The 24,158-nt window shown below is 46.5% G+C and overlaps 1 protein-coding gene, 1 long non-coding RNA gene and 2 pseudogenes across 2 annotated transcripts in view; 2 read left to right on the top strand and 2 right to left on the bottom strand.

Moving 5' to 3' along the window:
* F13B (coagulation factor XIII B chain) overlaps positions 1–24,158 on the top strand; it is a 323,209-nt gene that overhangs the window by 235,689 nt on the left and 63,362 nt on the right. The window lies entirely within an intron of this gene.
* On the bottom strand, positions 4,969–5,907 carry LOC133275411 (G-protein coupled receptor 35-like; annotated as a pseudogene).
* LOC133275428 (G-protein coupled receptor 35-like) lies at positions 12,169–13,175 on the bottom strand (annotated as a pseudogene).
* Positions 13,207–14,750, top strand: LOC133275410 (uncharacterized). The gene is made up of 3 exons (XR_009745502.1): positions 13,207–13,786; positions 13,875–14,022; positions 14,297–14,750. It is a non-coding gene; the product is annotated as an uncharacterized LOC133275410 (long non-coding RNA).

Here is a 24,158-nt window from a genome sequence, read left to right as displayed (position 1 = left end):
AAAACAGCTGGCTGTGATCATCAGGCTCGCCAGGATATGTCTGAGTATCTCAACATGAGCTACCAGTAGGCAAAGCTATGATGAAGTTTTATCTGCAGAGACCTTGTGTGTCTCCAGATGTGGCTCTGGGGTCTCTGACTGATTCCTGGACACCACTGCGTCAGGATCCGCATGCTTCTCTCTGCCTCATCTCCTTACCAGCTACCCTCTAGGCTCTCACAGCTGCTTACGGCCCCTTTCTTCATCCAGTTACAGGTTTTATCACCTCTGCCTTGGACCAATGATGCTCACTCTGTGTTTTCCCTTGCCCCTGCAGTTCTCAGCCCTGTGAGTGCGGTCACTGTGTGGCACAGTGCAGGGGGCACTCGTGTTGTTTTCTCACATCCTTGCTGGCAGCTATCCATCAGGGTAGTCTGGGGGCACTACAGAGAACCAGTGCCTGTACGAAGTGCGTTACCGCTTGCAACATGCTCCAAAGGACCTTTTACTGACACCAGCACCTACCACACCTTGTCTGCAAAAGTGATTTTCTTAGTACAAGCAGCCAGTGAGGCCAAACACTGCTGTAAGGTAAAGCACCAGTTTTGCCTTTCTGTTTGTTCCCTCCCATTTGATGTTGTTCAGATGTGTTATGAAACTGCACATTTTTCATATCTGAGCACAGGAGAGCTATGGTTACTGGCCAGACCTTTTCCTCTCTTCCCTCATCCTGGAGAAGGGGCTCTGTTTGGTCGTCTCTGCCTCCTGACTCTATTTTGTCTGACTTAACTAAAAGCCTTGTTGCTGGTGTGAGATTTCATGTGCCAATTCCTTTAAAATTCTGGAGTTTCTGGCTTCTTTGTCCTTACTGAAATCTGTGATTCAGTAACTGGGGAGTTTTCAGGACATACCTGGACAGTTTTGTTGGTTTTATCAGCAGCAACACTAGGTGATCTCCCTTCTATGCTTGTAATTCGTAGGCAACTTTTCAGGTCTAAGGGCAGAATCTGCTAAGACCTCAGCAACACACAGGAACTGAGCCACAGGTGATGAGCTTCCAGGATTCTCTGTACTACAGCCCTCTCCATACTCCCACAGCATCAACACAATGAAATACTGCATCATGTTAGGCCCTGCCTTCCCTGCTTAGAAGGGCCAGAACTGTTAGATCTTGATGGCTGCTCACACAGAAGCAAGAATCTGGATTACTCTGTAGGCTTTTCCTTGCATGTTATTTTTGCTTTTTGTTTATGTCCCCCCTGCTCCCCACAGCCTAAATTTTTACTGCAGCATCAATTTCTTCATTGAAAGTTTAACCCATTGACAGCATCTTTTCCTTTCAAGGGACAGAGAGATTATATCCTGCTGAGGCATCAGCAGAATGCAGTGGTCCAGCCCTGCTTGTTGGAGCTGCTGATGGGCTGTGGCTGCTGCTCCCTACTATTGTTAGCCAGGCTCCTGGGCAAGGAAATCAGAAAAACGTGTTGATAACAGTGTTGCTGTCCTCGTGGGCTGCTATTCTGGTGCTGTGCAATTGCTGCTAGCTTGCTGTGACCCAGGTTTCATGGTTTGTTGTGACCCAGGTGCTGTTCCATTTCCTGGGAGCACTCATGGAGCTGAGGTTTAGTTCTGACTGAAGAAAGGTGTTGAAAACCCACCATTAACATAATTATAACTTGACATGTAAAGCAGATAGTAATTTTTGTCCCTGGTATTATATGCATCTTCAGGTAATTAGAAATTGCTCATCTTTTGCGTTGCACTGTAAGTATGCTGTTGTAAGGCAGATCTCACATCATGGCAAGTAAGTCTCTTCTCACAGTCTCTAGTACAAGTTTAGCATTAATAATAGAGGACTCTGTACAATGGTGATAAATGAATATTTATTTATAGATATATTACTATGAGATGGCTTTGGTGTCACTTGCTAAAGAATGCTTCCTTTTTTGTCTTCATGGTAATCAGTGCAAGCAACAAAAAATATTTAATGGTGACTGAGATTGTGAAGTCAACAATTTCTCTTTTACAATAAGAAAAAGAAGCAATGTTTTTAGCTTAGAACATGAACAGTGGGAGGCCTCAGTTTGCTCCCTACAAGAGAAAAACACTTGCTTCATACAGCTCTATATGCAGCAAGCCTGGCTATGAGTAGGAATGTCAACTATAAATTATTCAGCTCAGTTGTTGTACTGGTTTTTGCCAACGGGGAGTAAGCTGTGTGGTGCTTAGCTGCTGGCTGGGGTGCAACCATGGAAGCTGTTTAGTATATTTAATAGAGTGTCCTGTCTGTGATCCTTCCTGGATTTAAAAACTCTGCGCTTGGGGAAGAAGAATGTGTGCTGAAGTTCTTTGGTTATAAACCAGTAGCAAATGATACCTCAACACGGTTTTTATTTGCTATCCTATGAGGCCTATCCATGAGGCCATAGGCACAAAAGCATTACTGTTTTCTATTTCAGAGTAGACAACTTCTTGGGAGCCCACTGTAAATTGGACAAGGTGCCCCATGTTAACAGGCAAAAACCATGACTGTGATTTGGGTTTCAGGGCAAGCAAGTAGTTTGCTTTCTGGGTTAACAGTAGGATGACAGGTTGATATGGATCAATCTTCATCTCTTTTCAAAGTAATTAACATTTTCATAACAATCTGTTTGGAACAGGCATTCATTATAACCAAGGAGATGCAAAAGCTCAAAAAGGAATCCTACAGCAAAGAGCATTTTTGAAGGCTCTCTGAGCTATTTCTGAAAACAGAAGATGTCTTCCCCACTGAACACCTCTTGCCTGGACACATAAGTGATACCTGTCATGAACATTGACAGCACACCATAAAGGAGAATGGGCTAGCAGAGACCCTAAGCCTCTTGCTCTCCAAGGATAGTTATAGTTAATAGCAGTGTATTTGCTGACAGCTACAAGAGTGACAATACTCATACATCTCCTTAAGCAATGGATGCTTTTTAAGATCGGGCACAATTTGTCTCTTGTATCTTTTGCTGTCTTAGAAAAGAGACTTTAAAAGGCAGAATGAGGGCCAAGCAGTGTGTGCTGTGATTCAGTTGGCCACATGCACTCTGCTTGCAGTGAAAGACCAGTAATGCCAGATCATTAAATAGTACATCAAAGAAAACTGGAGCATAAATAATCAACTGAGTGACCTGAATGGTTTCATCCATTTTTATGCTGGGACCTCTGCCAAAGTATTGACACAAAGCAGTTAGATCTAACGTTTGGATGAGAAATGTTTTCTCTCATGGGAATAGTCATTTCATATGTTTTTTTGGACAGTGTCTGGACAGTGGTTTCAGTATGTGGCCTGCAGAAACTAGAAGGTGATAGGACACTTTTAGGGAAGCTATTTGTAAATTGTCACCAAGAAAGTTAATTGTCTGTAAGTTTAACTGAGCAGAATATGGATTTGCATTCCCTGGAGGAATATTTTAGGTATTTACAAGCCAGAAGACACTCGGAGTCAAGGACCATGAAGCCAAACTGGATACAGCTATCACATGCATTTCAAAACCTCTAGAATGTTTCCCATGCTGACTCTATGGGTCATTTCCTTCTGGCGCCTCAAGATTTCTATTTGTGCCTTAACTGTTTTGAGCTGCTTTCTTGTCATTTCCCTGTGGGGCAGGAGGATATGGAGTGCATAGTCAGCAATCACAGGTATTACAGAGGACATTTGTAGTGGGAAAGCCAGATATTTACATTGATGCATGGTCAGGGATCCAGCTAGGAAAGCTTAACGTTCTCTCTATAATCATAGACTGGTTTGGGTTGGAAGGGATCTTAAAGATCATCTGTTTCCAACCTTCCTGCCATGAGCAGGGACACCTTCAGGGTCAAATGTCTCAAAATGAAGTGCAGGAAAGCTGTTGAGCCCCCACTGTGCATTGCCAAGCACCTGGAAGAGAAAAAGCGCCAAATCCAAAGCAATGCTTCATCCCACAGGGCAGTGCCAAGAAGCCCTCAGCTGGGGGTCTGCCGCATCTGTGCAGAAGGGCCTCACACACCTCACTCTCATTAAACCTCCCCTGAAAACTGCTCATGGATTGTAAGAGGGATTAGGGCTGTGTCTGCTTCAGGTTGCTCACTGCTGTTTTCTGGGCATCAACACTTGCTCAGCATGAGGCCGTGACCACTTGAGCAGATGCAGTCACTTCTCACTGGGCAGGACACCCACTGAAGAGTTGATCCCACTGAAGTACAAACCTGTCACCAGGGCTTACAGCAGTTGCTTGGGTGAGATCAGATCTTCACAGATTTGTACCTGACAGACACAATGCTAAAGCTCTGTTCTGGGGCCTACAATGATTTGCGTGGCTCAGTTTTTCCATGCAGTAATGGCTTTATTTATACCCACAATGATTTTAGTCTCACAAATGCCAGGGTGTTGCCACAGGCTCATACAAGTGTTACATGGCAAGAATGGGGCAATAGTCTCGGGCCACTGTCTTTACTCCATGCTCAGCAACAGCTGTGTCTTGGTGATAACTGCAAGATTTGAAGTTATATATGTTGGCAGGACACTACCAGTGTATGGTTTGATGTGAGCAGCACAGATGTATTAGGCTTGGCATGGTAGTACATGGGTTTTTTCTTAGTGTTAGGTGACCACATATATAGCAGTACCAGAAGTGGATTTGTGTACTGCTATATGGGTGCTCGGTTTCCTGTGTTTAGTTCCATGTGATGTACCACAAGATGCATGGTGGGAACAGTGGCCTTATCATCTATTCTCCATCCCATGTGGCTCTCCCTCTTGAAGCTGTGATGCAATGGTCTAAGACTATGGTCAAGGCTGAAGTCAAGTCACTGAGGACAGAAGGACAAAATTCAAGTCAATATCAGACCCCTTGGAAGGGATTGCCCCTTTTTGCAGGTACACCTATAGCTACAATGATTGCAAATACTGTAGATGGTCCTATTCCTTCTGCCTCCAAACTTTAGCAGCATTGGTGGCTCTTAACCAGCACACGACAGCTGTTATGTCATGACTTGATATCTGGATGGCTGGGATTTTGGCTTTGGTTCATCTTGGACCTCATTGACATACAAGTGGGGAACAGAGATGGAAATTCTTGAAATTCCTTAGCTGCAAAGTAATAGCAAAATGCATCCAAAACAGCAGTTAGAGTTTGCTCAGCATGCACAGATGTGAAGACAGGTTCTAACTTCCAAGAGCAGAGAACAAGCTCCAGCAACATCCACTGCAAACCGTGAGAACAGGGCAATGTAGAAGGGTGCAAAACATACAGGGAACACGCACAGATTCACAGAAATAATGCGGATTGCTTTCTGGATTAATTTTGTCTCATGAGAGCTCGTGACCATCTTCTTGAGACATCTGATGACTTGTACTGAACAAAAAGTCACAATCACTAAGGGAATAAAATAGCCAAAGGTAGTGAACACTAACAATAGATAACTAGGTTGAATGGATTGTTTCTGAAAGCAGAATTTTTCCTTTTTATCATAAAATTGTGGATGAAAGTAGGAATAAATCATTATTATTACCCAAAGAATCCCACAGATAGAAGCTGATCTCAGTGGGGATCGAAGAATCTTTGCTTTTAGAGGGAACTTGATTGCAATGTATCTGTCGGTCGCAATCAGGGTGATGATCAGGATGCTCATAGGCATGTTTGTAAAGCAGATATTCTGTATGGTAAAACACAAGTTGTCTATGGGATGCTTGTACCTGGTAAAATATATCAAGAAAGGCAGGGCAAAGAGCATGAAACTATCTGCAACTGTGAGGTTGATCATGTACACCCTGGTCTCGGTCCATCTCTTGAGTTTGCAGCAGAAAACCCAGAAGGCAATCATGTTCAGTGGGATCCCCAAAGAGAGCACTGGGATGTAGACTATAAGTTGGAATAGCGCAACACTATTCCACATGTCGTCTTCAGTGCAGTTCTCCATGTTGGGTTGTCTCTGCAAGAGAAGGGGGCAGGCATGAGACTAAGCTTGGGGACAAGTTGTCTGGGCTGGATCCTGCCACAGTGCCCTGCTCTCACTGCTCTGTGGCTCCTCATGCCCCTGTACTGCAGATGTAGGCTCATCAGCTGCGTCATGGTTCACAGTATCACAGTATGCTAGAGATTGGAAGGGACCTCAAAAGATCATCTAGTCCAATCCCCCTGCCGGAGCAGGAACACCTAGATAATGTTACACAGGAATGTGTCCAGGAGGGTTTTGAATGTCTCCAGGGAAGGAGACTCCACAACCTCCCTGGGCAGCCTGTTCCAGTGTTCCGTCACCCTCACTGAGAAGAAGTTTCTTCTCAAGTTTAAGTGGAACCTCTTGTGCTCCAGTCTGTACCCATTACCCCTTGTCCTATCATTGTTTGCCACTGAGTAGAGCCTGGCTCCATCCTCATGACGCTCCCCCTTTATATATTTATAGACACTAATAAGGTCAGCCCTCAGTCTTCTCTTCTCTAGAGACCCAGCTCCCTCAGTCTTTCCTCGTAAGGGAGATGCTCCACTCCCTTAATCATCTTAGCTGCCCTGCACTGGACTCTCTCCAGCAGGTCCCTGTCCTTCTTGAACTGAGGGGCCCAGAACTGGACACAATATTCCAGATGGGGTCTCACCAGGGCAGAGTAGAGGGGAAGGAGGACCTCTCTCGACCTACTAACCACCGCCCTTCTAATACACCCCAGGATGCCATTGGCCTTCTTAGCCACAAGGGCACAGTGTTGGCTCATGGTCATCCTGTCGTCCACTAGGACGCCCAGGTCCCTCTCCCCTACACTGCTCTCTTACAGGTCATTCCCCAACCTATACTGGAACCTGGGGTTGTTCCTGCCCAGATGCAGGACTCTACGCTTTCCCTTGTTATATTTCATCCAGTTATTCCTTGCCCAACTCTCCAGCCTGTCCAGGTCTCGCTGGATGGCAGCACAGCCTTCTGGCGTGTCAGCCACTCCTCCCAGCTTAGTGTCATCAGCAAACTTGCTGATAGTACACTCAATTCCCTCATCTAAATCATTGATGAATATATTAAATAATACTGGTCCCCGTACTGACCCTTGAGGCACTCCACTAGTTACAGGTCTCCAACTAGACTCTGCCCCATAGACTACAACTCTCTGGCTTCTCTCCTTCAGCCAGTTCGCAGTCCACCTCACTACCTGATCATCCAGTCCACACTTCCTCAATTTAGCCGTGAGGATGCTGTGGGAAACTGTGTCAAATGCTTTGCTGAAGTCAAGGTAGACCACATCCACCGCTCTGCCATCATCCATCCACCGTGTTATTTCCTCATAAAAGGCTAAGAGATTGGTCAAACATGATTTCCCCTTGGTGAAGCCATGTTGACTGCCCCTCATAACCCTCTTATCCTTGATATGCCTTAAGATGGCACCAAGGATAAGGTGTTCCATCGCTTTCTCAGGGATGGAGGTGAGGCTGACCGGTCTATAGTTACCCGGGTCCTCCTTCTTGCCCTTTTTGAAGACTGGAGTGACATTTGCTTTCCTCCGGTCCTCAGGCACCTCTTCCGTTTCCCAAGACTTGGTAAAGATGATGGAGAGTGGTCTAGCAATGACTTCCGCCAGTTCCCTCAGCACCCGCGGGTGTATCCCATCTGGACCCATGGATTTATGGATGTCCAGATTGCTCAACTGGTCTCTAACCCATTCCTCATCGACTAAGGCAAACCGCTCCATCTACCTGACTTCATCTAAGGTCTCAGGGGTACAGGGCTCTTCAGGACTGCCTGCAGCAGAGTAGACAGAGACAAAGAAGGCATTCAGTAACTCTGCCATCTCTGTATCTTCTGTCACCAGGGCACCCATCTCGTTCATCAGTGGGCCTACATTGCCTCTGGTGTTAGTTTTGTCTGCCATGTATTTGAAAAAGCTCTTTTTGCTGTCCTTGACCCTTCTCACCAGGTTTAATTCTAAGGAGGCCTTAGTCCTCCTAGCTGCCTTCCTACATCCTCTAGCAGCAGCCTTATATTCCTCCCAAGTGGCCAGCCCCTCCTTCCATGACCTGTAAACTCTCCTCTTCCACTTGAGCATACCCAGCAATTCCCTATTTAGCCACGCAGGTCTCCTGGCCCTCTTCCTTGACTTCCTACGTGTCGGGATGCTCCAATCTTGAGCACGGAAAAAGCAGTCCTTGAATGTCAACCAACTATCTTGGGCCCCTTTCCCTTCAAACAGCCTTGCCCATGGGATTTCCCCTAGCAATTGCTTGAAAAGGCCAAAGTTTGCCCTGCTAAAGTCCAGGGTTGCAATTCTACTTGCTATTCTACTGGTCCTACCACACAAGATCCTGAGTTCCACCATCTCGTGGTTGCTGCAACTGAGGCAGCCCTCAACCCTTACTGCTTCGACCAGTGCTCCTTGTTAGTGAGGATGAGATCCAGCAGCGCTCCTCTCCTGGTTGGCTCATCCAGCATTTGCAGGAGGTTCACGGTGTGTGAACACTTGCAGGGATGGTGACTCCAGCACTGCCCTGGGCAGCCTGTTCCAATGCCTGAGCACCCTGTGGGGAAGGAATTGTTCCTTATCTCCGTCTAAACCTCCCCTCGTGCAGCTTGAGGCCTGTTTCTTCTTGTTCTATCACTTGTTATTTGGGAGCAGAGACCAGCCCCCTCCTGGCTCCACCCTCCTGTCAGGCAGTTGTAGGGAACCCTAAGGTCTCCCCTGAGCCTCTCTTCCCAGACTGAACCTCCCAGGTCCCTCAGCCGTTCCCCATCACACTTGTGCTCCAGGCTCTGCACCAGCTCCATTGCCCTTCTCTGGACCCACTCCAGCACCTCAGTGTCTCTCTTGCAGTGAGGGGCCCAGAACTGAACATAGGATTTGAGGTGCCGCCTCAGCAGTGCAGGGGTTGATCACTGCCCTGGTTCTGCTGGACACACTATTGCCGATACAGGTCAGGATGCTGTTGCCCTTCTTGGCTGCCTGGGCACAAGCTGGCTCATATCATGCTGTCACAAACCCACTCCTCTCTCTGCAGGATGCTGGGGAGAAATTGCTCAGCAAAAGTACCACCACCCCTAGCAGATAACAGATCTCCAAAGAGAGAAGGGAATGTGTGCACGTGTCTGATCTCAACCTTCAAAGACAGGAAATCAAAACGTTGCTAGAGCAGAAAACACAAATCCAAGAACTTAAACTATCTCCTGGTATTCCTTTAGATATTCAGGGCATCCGCTATCATCAAGGAGGCTGTGGAAGATGAATCACATTTAGTCTGCAGTTTGTAAAGGAAGTGTTTACATCGAGGCAGGTAAACACCCAGATTCTTACAATCTCTTACAAATACATTGCCTTGTAAGCCAGCAGCTTGCAAGCATCAACTTAGTAGTTAAACTGTAGTGAAAATGCCCAATTGCATGAACTAAGTGAACTGGTTTTAGTGTTGGATGACGGGGAGATGGATCTGGTAACCACAGAGGAAAGCACAGCACCTGCCCTAGCACCAGAACTGATGTGTCATTACTGAACCACAGGGATATGGTCATTTTTAGGTTAGAATTTATTGAGGAACTAATATACAGCTGGTGTCCTGGCTCTTTGGGGCTTTCAGCCTCATAGTTCCTTGGCTGCATTGTGGTACCACCTACCTTGCAGCCGTTCCCTGCCAGCCTACTGTGGGTATCCCACAGTGAAAAAGCCACTTTCTGCATGCATAGCACTGCTTCAAGGAGCAGCTGAGCCATATGTGGCTGGGGCTGGGCATTGCAACTCCATCAAACCCCCTGTGTAAGCACAGAGCCAGTGGTGGTTCCTAATGTTCTGTGCTGCAGTGTGCCCAGAGAGGAACTGGTGTGAAAGCAAAGCTAGGGATGAAGACCTCCCTGAATGACACAGGTGTCTGCAAAGCGGGAGGACACCAAAGCACCTGTGTGCAGGTGAGGATTGAATTAGAATGGTTTGGGTTGGGACCTTAAAGCTCATCCAGTTCCAACCCCTTGCTACAGGCAGGGACACCCTCCACTAGAGCAGGCCCCAACCTGGCCTTGAACACTGCCAGGGACGGGGCAGCCACAGCTTCTTTGGGCAACTTCTGCCAGGGCCTCACCACCCTCACAGGGAAGAACTTCTGCCTAAGATCTAATCTAAATCTCCCCTCTGTCAGCTTAAAGCCATTCCCCACTTGTCCAGTCACTACAGGCCCTTGTCAAAAGCCCCTCTCCCGATTTCTTGTAGGTACTGGAAAGCTGCTCTAAGGTTTCCCTGGAGCTTTCTCTTCTCCAGACTGATTCTCTCAGCCTGTCTTTATAGGAGAGGTTTGTTACAATAATCTTTGGTCTCATGCATGTATGTTAACAATCAGGCTAGCGCTTCAATTATGAGGTGAGAAAGCACACCCCAAAGTATGTATTGAGCAGAGCACACACCAGTGTGGGAAGAAATAAAAGCCATTACCCGCTGTTTGTGGGCCGTCAGGGTGGTTTGATCCTCTGGAAGGTTTCAGCGAGGATGCAGGCGTTGTGGCAGGAGAGAGGATGTGCCAGGGCCGTGGGTACCAGAGCAGTATGCTACTCCACGCAGGGCACGGCTGCCTCAGAGCCTGCTGCCGGCCGCTGAAACACAGCAATGAGCTCTTGGTCCCCCAAAGTGCTTCATTTATCACCTTTTTCGGACAGTCAAGTCTCTGGTGCCCTCTGTTGTTCTGCTCGCATCAACTCAATGCTTCACCATTATCCTTACCCACCCAGACTGTGCTCCCCCACTCGCCTCACACAAACCCCAGCAATTAAAATCTAATGTTTTCAGTTCTGGAAAAACAAATAATTTCTGATCTAAAACCCATAATGGTTGTAAATTGCCCTTCTGGCAGCAAAAGGGGGCACAGCAGGCTGGGCAGCCTCCGGTGTGGTTGCAGAGTGTGTGCGGTGGGGGGGGCTGACAGCCTTTCTGAGGGGACACATCGGTGCTTGTGCACCCCCTGATAGTGAGCCCAGGATGAGAGGTCCCAGTGTGCTTCTCTTCAGTGTCCTTACAAGAAGGGTGACAGACAATATGGGCTGGGTCATCCTCTGTGAAGCGGTCAGGTGTCTAACACTGCTCATCAGCATTACTGCAAAACCCAAGCTGGTAATAACAATCACTGGTCAGAGATGCTGATAAGGCAGTGAGAGTGCTATTGGGACCTTTAGAAACTTGTTTAAGAGCATGCCCCAGTGGGACTTGACAGTCATTTTGATGGGTTTTGTTGTCTGTTGGCTGCAGCAGTTGCAGTCCTATCTGTGAGAGCCAGGTTCTAGCTTCCTCAGGATTTGTGCCATTAGTTCATATCTTCTGAACTCACAGTTCCATAGGTGCCTACAGCAGATTGAGCAGCAGCCTTGGACTCCCTGAAGGCAGATGCAGGTCACATGCATGGGTGGCAAAGGTCTAGAGAGAGTTGAAAGGGCTTCCTCAGGGGTGGGAGCAGTAGCCCACTGGGGAGGTGTCTGTGCCAAGGCTCAGCCCTGATACCTCCTGGATTTTGTGCCTTTATGGCACTGGGTAAGTCCTGCTTTCATCCTTCACATCTATATGATGCATTGACTTGAAGACGAAGGGCAGTCACCAGAGTCTAGGCTGTTTTGTAGGGCCATGTACTTAATAATATGCTGTTACTGCCTGAACCCTCCCCACTGCCCTCCAAAGGAATATGAAAGAAATAAACTGTATTATTTTAATAATACAAACAACCTGAAACACACAATGAGGTATAACATGATATATTCTTTTGTATGTGTTGACAATAAGGATTAATAGACTTTAGCTGCAAAATGAAATAAAACAGGGAGACATACATGGGTCCCCTGTCTTCTTGTAAGAGTAACTAGAGGGTGGAATGGAGACATGTTAATGACCAGTGATTTCATACACCCGTTTACAGGTCTCTGTGAAACTAATAGAAGCATAGGGTATAAACTGCAATTAACTTAGTAATGCTAAACCTAACAAAGATCTTGCACCATCCCTGGAGACATTCAAGGCCAGGCTTCTGGGCCTTGAAATCTAGTTTAAGATTTCTCTGCCCATTGCAGGGGGGGTTGGACCGGATGAGCTTTGAAGGTCCTTTCCAACCGAAACCATTCTATGTCTCTACCATCTCTCCAGAAAGAGCAACAGTTATCCCAATAACACTGAAGATGTATCTTCTCTTGATGTTGTGGGGTGCTGTTTTTCGTCCCGCTTGCCTCCCTCCTTCCACATCCCTCTTTCCTTTAGTAAGTGTGTGTCTGAAAGGGGTGGGTTTGATGTTTTTTCACTGCTGGTTTTGGGTGTAGAAGGGCTTCATGGAACTCCCTGGTCACAAAGTAGTAGCAGACACTATCCAGGCAGCAGTTAGATGTGGCAATGCAGCTTGTCGTGGAGGAGATGTTCTTCACAACCTGGAGCATAAAACAGGTAGCTCCAGAGCTATCCATTACGAACGTGGCAAGTAACCCAAAGAAGGCTGGCAGAAAACATACTAGAAACACAATCAGGTTTGCATATATAACGTGAACAGCTTTCTGGATTGATCTCTGGTGAGAGAATTGGTGTTCAGGCATCTGTTGAGGCTCCTGATCACTTCTGTGGAGCAAAAAGTCAAAATTGCCAATGGAAGAATAAAAACGAAGAACATGGAAAGCAGGCTCAGAGCAGCAGGCACGGTGGTATCCTTCTGGAAGCAGAGGGTGGATTGGCTCTGCCAAATCTGTACGGTGGCACCAGTTATAATGGAGACCCACAGAAGCCTATAGAGAAAGGCTGCCTTTGATGGAGACCTGAAGGTCCTGGCTTTCAGGAGGTGCTTTATGGCAATGTATTGATCAATGAAAGACAAATGAAATTATGTAGATACTAACATGTTGATAAAATAAATAGATTGTTTCTATAAACTGGCAGAGTTTGTCTCGGGTTGACTTATTCCAGAGCAAATAAGCCATGAAAGGCAAGGTGCAGATGACAAAGCAGTCTGCAAAGACTAAGTTGATTACATACACCCTTGTTTCTGTCCACTTCTTTGTCTTGCAGAAGAACATCCAGAGGGCAAGGGCATTAAGTAATGCTCCAAAAAAGAAAATGAAGTTATACAGAGCAAATTGAATGAGGCGGACAACGTGATAAAGTTCTAGACTTGTGATACTGCAATTGCTGGACACATTCACTGTCCTGTTGTGTAGATGTTGTGTGATCTTCTGAGACCTGAAATAGAAAAATACATAGTACTTCTTAATAGATGCATGTCCTATTAAAAAAAAAGGGGAGGGTTAAATAAATATTTACTTTGCCCATCACAAATGTGAATTTGAGTCTACAAAGCCAGCCTTCTCAGCCAGCCTGTAACTGGGATGCATCCTTTGTCAAGCTTTGTTTGTGCTTACTCAGTTTAGGAGTAAATATCTCCAAGTACACTTCCAATAGGACATGGCAAACAGTCTTTATTAAATAGTGGTATCTTGAATGGAGGGGTGGAATAGCAGTGAGAAGAAACCCCATAGACAGTGAGGGCATCCTGTGACAATGTGATTCCTTAAGCCAGGCTGTGCAGATGAGGTAAGATTACCCTTAGCTTGCTTATGAGCTAGGCAGGGATTGCAGCAACCAAACATAAAGCCCAGCACAACCTGTGAGCAAAAGCTCTTATACCAGGTCTGCTGGCTTGGGAGACAGAAGAGTGGTGTGAAGGCCTGCAAGGGCATAGCAGATGTCACTCGGTGGGCATGTGCATGCCCTGGCTCTAATTGGGCAGGTTTCTGAGCCTTTGAGCCTTGCAAACATGGAGCTCCTGCTCAAAGCTGAGGAAAAGAGCTGACTCTGAGTTCCTGCATCCCAAAGGCATGCTTGAAACCCTAAGTGAGTGAGTGAGGCATGGAGCTGTCCACTCCTTGGAAGGGGAATTTGGGGTGGAAGGATTAACCCGATTTTAGGCCTGTGCATTCAGGAAAGAGTACAATTCTGTGGATGTAAAGCAGACAGACACACCTGGAAGAGGAAACACCAGTGCAAAACAAGGGACTTGCCATTAAGGGCTGCATGAGATGGCTCCTGCTCAAGGCAGGCATCTGGCCACCCTGGGAAGTCCATGAGAGGTAAGTAGCAGTTACTGAGTCTGTGTAACACTGGCTGCAGGATGTTCTGCAAGAAAATTGGTTATGTGAAGAGTGTGAGTTCATGGACTGATAAAAGTCAGCTTTTATCAGCCCCCATCCTGTGCACAGTGGCTCTATGTGGCCTGCAGAAGGAACAGTTCTCTAACATGCTGATTCTGTGTGTATACATCACTGAATTTCTGCTTGCATCTAAATGCAATCTGGAAAGAAATTAACCTTTTAATTTGAAGCATATATTTTTCCATTCTAACAGGAGACTGAAGTAGTGAAACCCTACAGCTTTCAGAGATTTCGGAAGGGACGCCATGACTGAACATGCCTGGTTAAGCAGTTATTTGCCTCTGCAAGCAACTCAGACCTCCTTGTGGTCTGTTGGTGAGAGCACTGCCTGCAAAATCAGACTTCAGTGACTGATAAACACACAAATAACTCAATTGCTGGGGGGTATGTAAGCGTCTTGGACACTCACAGGCGCTAACATGACTCCTGCGCAGAGCTCTCCAGTTGTTGTGTGCTCAGGTCTGGGTTTCCCAACAGAGGTTTGCTGCTCGCTGCCTGCACCCTGGAAGGAAGCTGTCACCTGAGGAAAACCTCTCTGAACTACAGTAAGTAGCAGTAGGGAAATACCTTACATCAGAGGCTGAAGGTGCCACTTTGTTATGCTCTCTAACTGCATGAGGCAGATGTCTTTGCTTGCATGGCTGATGCCCAGGTATCTTATATTCTCCTATGTTCTCTTAGAGTCTCTTCCCTTCTTTCTTACATTCTCTCCTCTTCTTTTATATTCTCCTACATTCTCTGATATTTTGAGTCTCTTACCTTTTCTTCCTTTATATTCCCTTCTCTTCTCTTACATTCTCTTCTTCTCTCTTACATTCTCTCCTCTTCTCTTACGTTCTCCTGCATTCTCTTTTAGTCTCTTAAAGTCTCTTTCCTTTTCTTTTATATTTCCTTCCCTTCTCTTACATTCTCTTCTCTTACATTCTCTTATATTTTCCTATATCCTCTTAGAGTCTCTTCTCTTAGTCTCTTTCCTTTTCTTCTCTTATATTCCCTTCCCTTCTATTGCATTCTCTTCTCTTACATTCTTTTCTCTTACATTCTCTTCTCTACTCTTATAATCACTTACATTCCCTTTGATTCTCTTCTCTTGTATTCTCTTACCTTCTCTTTCATTCACTTCTCTTAGATTCTCTTATAATCTCGTGTTCTCTTAAATGCTCTTCTCTTAGAATCTCTTAGAATGTCTTAGAATCTCTTCCCTTCTCTTGTATTCTCCTTCTCTCCTCTCCTTTCCTCTTTGATTCTCTTTGATTCTCTTCCTTTAGAATCTCTTAGACTCTTTTAGAATCTCTTCTCTTGTAATCTCTCTTCTCTTTTCTTTTCTTAGATTCTCTTCTCTTGTATTCTCTTACATTCTCTTATCTTAGATTCTCTTAAAATCTCTTAGAATCTCTTGGAATCTCTTGCAATCTCTTCTCTTATATTCTCTGGTGTGCTTCCACCCTGCCACAGCAAGGATGGTCTTCCAGATTTGTGGAGCAGTGACAAGGCCCTGCAGATCCAACCCTTCCAGGGCTCAGATGCTGCAGACAGACAGCAGCAGGGCCTGGGGAAGCACTTGGGCTGTGCTGCCTTTCTGCTTCCTATTCAGTGTAACTACAACTGGATAGAACCTGGTGGGGAGGTGACCTGCACTGACTTCCGTACAGAACTCTCTTCCTCATGGCACGTGGGAGAGATAGAGAGGTTGTGCGCTTGCACTTTGTCTCTGGCTGCCTGCAAACAAGAGCTCTGTGCTGACAGGGGAGACCAGAGGCTCACAACAGTCGCTGACACAGAGCAGCAGAGTTAGAGCTGCGTCACAGGAAGCAGCTCTGGCTACCAGCGACTGAAGGCAGTTGTTTTCAGAGAGAACATGTTACAGGAATACAGCTCCTTCAGACACTTGAAAAGGCAGCTTAGCACAGAGGTTCATCACTGTACTGAGAGAGAAGAGAAACCAACCCAACCCTGATTCAAGTCTGGCAGTCCCATCTGGAGAGTATTGGCTGAACCTTCTGCTTCATGCAGAATACCTTAGAGTCAACAGCTCAAGAAAACTGAGGCTACAGTTGAACTGAGTTCTTGAGCTTGCTACAAAAGCATACTGCTGTTTTAAGAGTCTGACTTATAAAGGTGGGGAGACAGACTGAAATGAGAGTTTCCTCATTAATCCAGGATGTGCTACACTATCTGGTATGTGGGCTTGCCACAGGACCGAGTCAGCCTGATTTTCTGTGCTTGGCTATGTTCTGGAGAATATCCACGTGATTAATCAGAAACGGGTCAGGCAGGAAGGAATCAAAGTGAGCTTTTTTTAAAGGGGTTTGATTTAGTTCTCTTAAAGACCTAAAGCTGCTGGAGCTGTGACGAGAGCTACTCTTGTGTCTGCAATGCACGTATTGTAACAGCGTGGCAGTATGTGTATTCCAAATGTATTTCACTTTGATGTAATGTGAGGAAGAGAAATGTTTCATTGCTTATGTTAACCTAATTATGTAAACCAAAGTGCTTGTCCCTGCTGAATGTGAACTGTTTAAAACGTCCAAGTAATTGGTGGAGCTGTATAGTTCTCTGCCTTACATTTGAAATATGGGATTACATTTAAAGGGTTTTTTTTAAGAAATCTTTCTATTCCTAGATGTAGCATTTTAAACTCCTGATTTACTTTGTGTCTAATGTTGTTTCATGTGTAATTTGTGGTTTGTTTTCTGAATGGAAGTTATGCACACCTCAGAACTGAAGGTTGGAGTCCTGTTCTGTGCCATTTTTGTAAATACATCACTTAGGAGATGCGGAGGGGTTTTGGCTGTTACTGATTATAGTCATACCAGAACAAACCCTCCTGTGGACACAGTTAGATGAGTATGAAGTGCCTTGTGCTGGCATATCTTTATTCACATTGATAGGAATAAACTATACTGGTCTAAGCACTTTCACAGGAATAACTATCTTCTCCAAGGGTTTGGTCTACTGAGACAGCTTGGTTGAACTAACAGCTCGCTGCCACCAAAAGGGGCAGTTTTTTGCTCCTCCCATGCTCCCTATTCCTACCAATATGTTCCAGCTGCTTCTCTTTTACCTTTACTGGTCTGGTGCTGGTCTGATCCCTTCACAAGATAAATAACTTGTGAATCCAGTGGAAAAACTAAGCCGGTTTAAGAAAAGGACTCATTTTCTGCTTGATCAGCTCTCCAGAGGATTGGATGGACATGAGGCTGGGAGAAGCAAAGAAACAGGACTCTGCAGCCAGGGTTTGAACAAGGAGAAGGTGGGACAAGTCACTTTGGAGGTGCTGAGCTGCAAGTTCAGCCCCATCATCTTGCCGAGCCGTGTGCTTGGAGATTTGTGCTGCTTTATCTTCTGCAGGGCTGGGCAGCACGGCTTCTGTGGGCAGACAGCCCTCAGGCTTGGAATGATAGACTATCACATTGCTGTTAATTGCTTCAACTTAATGAAACCAACTCAGGTAGCTGCACTGCTGACTTTTCTAAGCTTCTTCCCGTCTGGTCTGTGGGGCGTATACTCCAAACCCATATTGCAGTGTTCTAGAGATGTGTCAGCTCAGAGATTGTTTCCTCACTCTGTATGACATCCAGAAAGTATGTACAAGTGCCATATTTACTCAGTGATTCATTTACTGCTCATATGTATATTCACATGCAATGCATACCAGACTTTGCTTTGGCCTACAGTATTTAACTTAGGGCATTTTGTGGATAATACTTTAGGCATGGTTTATATATAAACAGAGAGTTTATGTAACTACATATATTAAGCAGGTGCCTAACAAGTGCAATTCCAGGATATAAGCAAGCCATTTTACGTTATTGCTCAAAAATAACACAAATCTTCCTTGGTAATGGAAGCAGAGACAACAAAGAGTGCATCAAAAATGAGAAGACAACCTTAACAGTACATTAAGCCTGAAAAGCAAATCTACTTTGTGATCAAAATCTGGAGATAGGCATCTCTCCTTTTGTCAGAGTTAGGCGGGTATTTGTGCATCCAGCCAGCCCAACAGCTAATGGAAATTCTGATTGGAAAGTGCCCGCTCCAAGTCTCGTGTCACATTTCTAGCACTTCCAACAATTTATGTGCTTAAGTGGTGCTGAATCCTGTAAGAATGCCAAGGAAAACCTTTGGAATTTGACCAAGTGAACAAACTCCTTAATTCTATCACAAGACTCTTGATCTGACAGACCTGCATAGTGTTACACTGCAATATACTACACCCAGAAGAAATGGAAATAAAATGCTCTTTTGTAATAATGAACATTGTCAGGCTGCACTGTGATTATTTGTTTGGGGAGCGTTTTGTTTCTGGGTTACCTGAAGATCAGACATAACCATCTTTTGGGTTTGATCCCTTGGGAGGGAAGTCAAGAAAATGCTTGAAACAAGATCCTGAGACTCTACAGGATTTATAGCTACATAGTCCCGCTTCCTGTGCTCCAGTAGCCAGCAAAGAAGCTGTCCCAGTGGGATCAGCTCCCCTGCTCCAATCCCTGTGCTGTGCCAGGGCTCGTGGGGGATGCCTTACCCTGCACTGCTAAGCGAATTGATGCTGTTAGCCCTTGCATCTGACGTAACCCCCTATAAATCTCCTGACCAGAGGTGATGGGATTGTGCTGCCTGCATCTCACACAAGAATTTTTCCTTGTTTCTCTATATCTTTAAGTTGGAAGCTATCATATGTTTCAGTTTAGGGTTTTTATACCAAGACAACGCTGTCCTGATGAGATAGAGCACTGCTCTTCTCTGGTCACTGTTCGCAAGGGGAGGAGGGGAGCAATAAGCACAGCAGCCTGAGGCAGCTTTGCCTCTGGATGAGCCCTGGCGGGGAGCTGGCACCAGGGACACACTGCCTCTGGAGCACGGCAGGCTTCAGGGAGGAGCACAGGGAGCCGTGCTGACAGCGCCTGCTTTTAGCCTCCAGGCTGCTCCCTGCGAAGATGCAGAGGGCTGGGAAAGCTGGGCGACCCCTCGCAGCCCCGCTCCTTCCCACCCGTCCCGCAGGAGATACCACAGGGATGGAGGCGAAGACAACACTGCCGCGGGAATCCCTGGGGCAATGAGAACCCGGAGATGGAGCAGATGTGTCCTGTTTATGGAGTGGAAGGGATGCCAGAGAGGGGCTCTTCAATCAGGGACTGTAGAGATAGGACACGGGGTGATGGGTTCAAGCTGAAACAGGGGAAGTTCAGGTTAGACATAAGAAAGAAGTTCTTTACTGTGAAGGTGGTGAGGCCCTGGCACAGGCTGCCCAGAGAAGCTGTGGCTGCTCCATCCCTGGCAGTGTTCCAAGGCCAGGTTGGACAGAGCCTTGGGCCGCATCGTCTAGTGAGGGATGTCCCTGCCCACAGCAGGGGGTTGGAACTGGATGATCTTAAGGTCCTTTCCAAGCCAAACCATTCTATGATTCTATGAGTGCACTGCTGGCAGGAGGAGTTCATGGCCCCAGTAAGCTGAGCTCCAACAAACCTGTCAGATTCCCGAATATGTGTGCTGGGGAGCAGGAGTTGACTAAGCAGCCACCATATCCTGAGAAACCGCCACCCTGGGGGGCTCTGAGTTCCAGCAGCTACATCATCTGCTTGCCAGTAAGCCAGGGCTAGGGCCAATTTGTTCTTCAACTAGAAACTGGAAATTCCCAATGACTGTGATGGTTTGCTTGTATGACTTCATTTATTGCATTTGATAGTGTGGGCGATGGGAAGACAATTGCATGTCTGTCCTCCTTTGGAACAAGGACATGAAGCTCTAAAGATTCAGATGAAGAAGAAGCAGTTTCTGTTTCTCTTCTTTTTCATGCCAAGGGTGCAGGTCTTCCCCACTACTGCCTCTATCCCCATGAGCCACACGGGAGCAGTGGCCCACAAGCAAAGGCTTGTGCTGGCAGAGAAGCTGTGTTTTTATCGTTCTCTGGATATGAAATAAGCTGTGTTGTGACTGGACTGTAGCTGGTGGCTTTGGGTCAGGCAGGTAAATGTGGGCTGTCTGCAGGTGAACAGGCTGAAATGGGGCTGGTTTACAGAGCAGAGCTTCCTCCATGTGTCTCAGGCTGAGGAAGGACTGAGTGTGCCAGAGGCTGTGTTTCCAATGGGAAAATAAATACAAGGAGTGCAACCACCATGGCCAGTGGTGGCTTTTGGCCAGGGTCAGATTCCCAGCTCTGGCACGGTGTGGGATCCCAGGGCATGGAGTGAAACACCTACATTGCAGGCAAGCTCAAACCATCCTGTTATAAAGCACTATTTTATCAGCCTATCCTTTCCTCTGCTGCCAAGCCTTATGAAGTTGCACCTAAACTGAGGGGTCCAGGTAGCTCATCCAGCAGCATCTTTGATGTAGCAAGGTGGCAGTGGCATTGGGAATAGTAATGGCAAGATCGTGCTTCCTTCAAACCCAGTGTCGACAGGCCAAACAGGACAAGGGTGGCCATGTCCCTTTAGTGTGGCAATTAGCTTATGCTAAAGGTGAACCCTAAGCTACTTCAGGCAGCTGGAACCAGACAGAGCAGGCAAGGGAATGTAGGGCTGCCACATGCCCTGAGCTGACTTAGGACTGAGTTATGTGCTGTGCTTTTACATTGCTGGAGTAAGAGGGCTGCTGAGCTGTCTGTCAGAGGTATTTTGTCACATAAATTTTGTGGACTGTGGTAAATAAGTGCTGATATTTTGCTGAATTAAAATGGAGTTTAAGTGCCTTTTGCTAGTGGGATCATGTGGAGACTGCCTGCAGCTCTATTTATTTAGTAACATATTTTGCAAAGCATCCTGTTTCTTCACTGTAAACAAAGGGAGTACTTAAAGAAGCACAGAACTTCAGTGTGAGGTTACCCTTAGGAACAAGTGGTTGGCTACAGCTAGAACCTAAATGAGATTCTTACAAATCCAGAATAGGGCAAAGCAGTCCCCCCTTCAAAGGGTAACTTCAGGAAGCTGATGTACCAGGAGCAAATGCAGGCAGGATCAGTGCTGGTAGGATCTGCAATCTCATTTACTGCTGTTTGTCCCTCTCCTGGTGCTCTGCAGTGGAGGGTGGTGCTTCAGGCCTCCAAGGGCATCCCACGTTAAACCGTCTCTCATTGTATAAGGGATGTTCCCAATTTTAGGAGCCTTTGAAGTGAGTTCCATAGATGCTGTGCTGCTACTGGTCCCGTAGCTCTCCCGCTGGGTTTTGATTCCATCTGTACATGTGCCTTGGATGCTTTGGTTGCCTTCCAACCACTGGGACTGGTTCCCTGGGGTTTAATAACATGGTGTCCCCCAGCACTTTGGTTTCAGGTCTGGGATGCATTACTTGCCATGGGTGCACAGATAACTCAATAGGTGCCAGATTTATTACACCTTGTGACTCTCTGCCATCTCTATCCCTGCTTTTGACATCGGGGGGCATTTAAAGGAGTTTATCAAGCTGACGTACAACACCCCGAGATCCTCAGGTGAAGCCCACTGCTGGAATAGCCTGTTCTAGCTCTGTGTCTCAGCAGAGGTCCCTGAAAATCCCTCTCTCGACTCTATGTGCAGTAACGCAGACAGCAATAACAGGCTCTTTCCACTTCCTACGTGTAACAGATTCTGATCTGATCCAAGTGGTAGTTGCATATACACCAGATAGTAACTAATCTGACACGTTGTGGTAGGAAATGCAGTTCCACCCCTGGCGTAAAGATGACCTCAGCTCCTTCTCTACTCTTTATATGTTAACAGCAGCACAGATGTGTTCACACTGTGGTGGCTTGTCTCAGTGATGGGAGACAGGCTCCCCTGGCTCCCCAGGCTGAGCAGGGCATTGAGTGGGTTCTAAAGCAGAAGATGTGTGGTTTCTGGTTGTCCCTGGCTATGGGGAGCACAACAATCCCAGTGCCGGAGTGTGCACTGGGGAGGGCTACAGGGACCCACTGTAAACACCAGTGATGACAGCCAGGGTGGAAGAGGAAGGGGGTTTTCCTGCTGTTCTCTGTTTCTGCTCTTTGTTCAGAGTTAAAATCTGACAGGTACCCGGGGAAGCTCTTATCCTTGCAATCGCTCCTCTTAAATCCTTCTCTTTCTTCCCTCCATTTGGATGGAAAGAGTTTTTTATTCCCTTGCCTGTTCCCCAAAGCTTCTCCCTTTCCTCATCCCCCTGTCATTGAGGGGAAAAAAGGATAATTCCCCAAGCCACAAACAGCAGCAATGAACTAAATAAATAACCCAGATGTACAGGAAAAGCTGGGCCAGTTTTGAACTTCCTCTTTCCAGCTTTATTTCTGGTTCCTTCAATGGCCACTGTCTTCTGCCATCCACCTCCAGGCTCAGGTGCATCCAGAGGCACATCTGGAGGGGTTAGGGTCAGGGTTAGAGATAGGGCTATTGAGCCAAGGGTACCAGGGCACCTTCGCCTTGCTGCCTCCTCCACTGGTCAAGCTGCTTCCCCCAGGAAATGGGAAAAGGGAAATTATTGCTGCTGTTACAAGGCAAAGACCAGTGAAACTTCATGCAAGCAGAGTACATGAGCAGGAGCACAAAGGAAAGCCTCATGCAAGCAGAGTATGTGAGAAGTACATGACCAGTAACCCAAACGCTCAGCAAATCAGAGCACCCAAAAACGATACCAAAAAAGCAGCCCTATATCACATCACCTTAATGGGTGTGCTGAATCCACAGGCTGATAAAAGTGAGCAGCTCTCGGGTCAGATGAGGAAGTGCTGTATTTCACTGGCTGCTCCTTGGTGCCGTTTCCTGCTTTCGGCTTCTTTTTCCTGCAAAACCAGTACTTTAGGCAGGATTATCATGGCTCACCCAGTGAATGCCTCACTCTGATTTGCTTCCTGCAGCTCTTCTGTGTTTGGGTCCACTGTTAATAAACAGTCATTTCCTTTTAGCTCCCTGAGGGACTATGAGAGAGCCTTGCAGGCAAAGGGGATTGATAGCATCATCTTCTCTCCACCACTGAGCTGGAAAGAAAAGCCTCCTACAAAGCCTATGGTACACAGTGCTTGTCGGAAACTCAGCTTGGATGAGGCTGAGGATAGCACAGGGGTAAAATGATGCACAGAGGGACCAGGCATGCAGGTGGCAGCCAAAGGAGGGTTTGGCCATGGGGACCAAGGGAAGCTGGGGACATCTCATGCAAGCCTCTCCCTTGGTGCACAGAGAACAAGACATCTGTCAGCTGCCAGAGTCACAGAGAAGGAAGAAGGGGAATCTAAATAGCAAACTACAAATCAGGACCAAAGGGTTGTGCCTTCCTCCCCTTTATTACTCAGGAAGAGCATCAGAAGTAAAAGGCAGCTTGGGTTTTTTTTGTGAAACAGTAACAGGAGGGCTCCAAGAGTCTGATCTATTTATAACACAACCAGTGGGAGGTTTCATTTGCTTATTTTCCTAACACTTAATAAAATACCTGGCAGATTGAAGTAATAAAACCACTTCAGTCAAAAAATGCATGTTTTCACTTCTTCAGCAAGACATAAACTGCAGGCTCTGCTCACCCTGGAGACCAGCAAGGGAGAGTTGAAAACACACAAACACAACCTCTGTGAATAAATCTTTTGTGCCTTATTTCCTATCATTAAACCACAGCCAAGGGTACCCAAGAGGTCCAGCCACGCTGGTGGTCTGGCAGTGCAAGGCACAAAGGGCAGGGGCTTGGTTTGCAGGCAGCAGGTCAGCAGTGGGGTGGCTGCCACCACTTAATTGTTCTTCATCGCCTCTGGGTTGCACAAAGGGACCTGTGCCCACTGGAGCGCCTGCTGCAGTGCACTCCTTAGGGAAAACCACCTGTGATAAAGACACGTATTTATTTATGTGCACATTTACATGTATTTATGGGCACATTCTGTGATTTACAATCACAGAATGGTTTGGGTAGGAAAGGACCTCAAGAACATCCAGTTCCAACCCCCTGCCATGGACAGGGACACCACACGCTAAACCATGTCACCCACATTCATCCAACCTGGCCTTGAACTGTATATTGAAAATGTACATTGAAATGTAATATTTGAAATGTAAGCAGGACTTCAAGCCTTAGAAACAAGGAAGAGGATGAGAAGGATTTGAAGAGCTATATGCTTCTACCACACA

This window comes from Pezoporus flaviventris, unplaced genomic scaffold, assembly GCF_033815535.1.
Source record: "Pezoporus flaviventris isolate CSIRO_AGI_PZ_B2104156 unplaced genomic scaffold, CSIRO_AGI_Pfla_v1 ptg000040l, whole genome shotgun sequence".
NCBI classification, from domain to species: Eukaryota; Metazoa; Chordata; class Aves; order Psittaciformes; family Psittacidae; genus Pezoporus; species Pezoporus flaviventris.
Note: the sequence above shows the minus strand (reverse complement) of the source record. Positions and strands in the feature narration are given on the sequence as shown.